Source organism: Elephantulus edwardii, unplaced genomic scaffold (genome assembly GCF_000299155.1).
Source record: "Elephantulus edwardii isolate Elephantulus edwardi_28Jun2011 unplaced genomic scaffold, EleEdw1.0 scaffold00053, whole genome shotgun sequence".
NCBI classification, from domain to species: domain Eukaryota; kingdom Metazoa; phylum Chordata; class Mammalia; order Macroscelidea; family Macroscelididae; genus Elephantulus; species Elephantulus edwardii.
Window position 1 is genome coordinate 13,906,404 of NW_006399803.1, and position 2,141 is coordinate 13,908,544.

A 2,141-nucleotide genomic window follows, 5' to 3' on the forward strand; every position below is an offset into this window, starting at 1 on the left:
CCATGCCAGTCCATCTCATCTCTCCAATGCCTAATATGTCAATATTTATGCGTTCCATTTCTTTCTTAACAATTTCTAATTTTCCTTCATTCGTGGCTCTCACATTCCATGTACCAAGCACTAGGGTTTACTTACACCTGTTCCTCCTCCTTTCCATTTCCATACTTGATAGTTCTACCTAGGTTGCCCTTTCTGTTAATCTGTGTGTGAACAGAAATCGTTTAATTGTTATGTTTTGGGTTTTTATATTACCAATAATGGGAAGTTTTTAAAAAAAGATTACTAATCAAGTTCCATGCAAATACAAAATGCCAGCCCCTTTTATTTTCTTAAAATTTTTTTATCTTGTGTACTTTTAACACACAAGATAAAGTTAAACAAAATTTAAAAAAAAAACAAAAACAAACAAACATAGGGGCTGGCATTTTGTTGTTTGCATGGAACTTGATTAGTGATCTTTTTTTAAAAAAAAACTTCCCATCAACTTGACTCTGGAAACTCCATGAATTTTGATAAATGTTGATAGTTGTAAAGGGGTTTCAGGTCTTTTCTTCATAGGGTCACTAAAAGTCATGCTCAACTTGAAGGCAATCAACAACAACTTTTAATACAAGCTTGCCATTATTTCAGAGTCTGTAACGGGGGGTTTCCATTTCTCTTTTAATTGAATTTCTTTTCTTTTTGGAATCATGATCAATTACTTGTAAAAGAAAATATTAAATAGCAGTTTGCAACTGACAAGGAGCTGCACATCTTAAAAAGACTTTTTGTTGCTGTTTGTGATACATCTATTAAGACCTTCTGGCAACAAAATTGACAGAGCACAATCAGTGTCATTTTTGTCAACGGTCCATGCAACAAAATAAAAAATACAAATCATTTTTTGTGCATATATACACACAAAAATACAATTTTCAATACTCCCCTTCAACTCCAAGTCATCATATTCCAGCTGCCAACCTTTTCCCATAATGTGTTATATTCATTGTCATCAGGTCTATTTCTCTCTAAATTTGTCTTTCATGGATGAAGGCCTAATTACCCTTAGATCCTGTTATTCTCTTAATCTTAGCTATGTCAGTTGCTCTAATGAACTCATGATGACAGGAAAAAGATAATTAAGATCACTGGAGAGAAGAGAAAATAAATAGGAAGAGAGAAAAGAAACAAAACCTCAAACCACTAAAGTGGGACATAGAAGCTGAAAGTGAGAAATTTTAAGGAAATTAGTGCTTTATTATCAGTTCTTGACTTTCAGAGTAGCTAAAAATGTATTTCTTTGTGTTGTTTTGAGTTCCCATCTACATTATTTGCCTTGAGGCTAAGAACACAGAAAGAATTTTTTTTACAACAGGCTCTGTCATTTTCTAGACATGTAGTCTAAACTAACTTCCTCATCCCTCGTTTCTTCATCTAAACAGAGAAAAAAAGAGGGTGGTGAGTGTAGTAGTGAAAGCAGCATGTGATCTTAACTAACTTCACAAGAGGGAAGAAAACTCACCAACAGCAGAATGTGAATGCCTATAAAGTCAGACATACTTTCCATGCTCTCTGTACCTTCTAAAAATTTAATCTCCAATTTTCCCTCTCAAAACTCTCAGTAAATTCCTTCTAAGGTTTGATAATTCTTTACATCAGTCTCACAGAAATCACACAGAATCTTCATGAGTTTTATGAGGAAAGTTACAGGTTACAGTTAAAGGATAGAGAAATACTCAAGTCATAACAGTCTCTTCTCAACTATGTGCAGAAACTCTTTCTCTGGTCCCCAGCCTCACTGCCTTGGTCACTGTATATTATAAATCTTTCACTCATAGTTAGTTCTCCTGCAAGTTTTCAGAGGCTGAAAGTCATATAAGAGGAGATTTCCTATCTTTGTTCCAGGGAGCACATGGTTTTGAACTGCTTTCGTTTTGGATTGGCAACACAACTCCTTTCCCAATAGGCCACTAGAGCTCCCTCTGGTGAGCAGAACTTCTTTAGTCAGCTGTGTGCCATCTCCATTCTGTACCTACCATATTAGGCCTAAAAAGGATAGATTTTAGCTCCATGGGTCAGCAAACCTAGCTCTCTCGACAAGTTCCTAAAGGGACTTGCTTCCCAACAAGTACTCAATCATCTTAATGTTAGGTACCATCAAG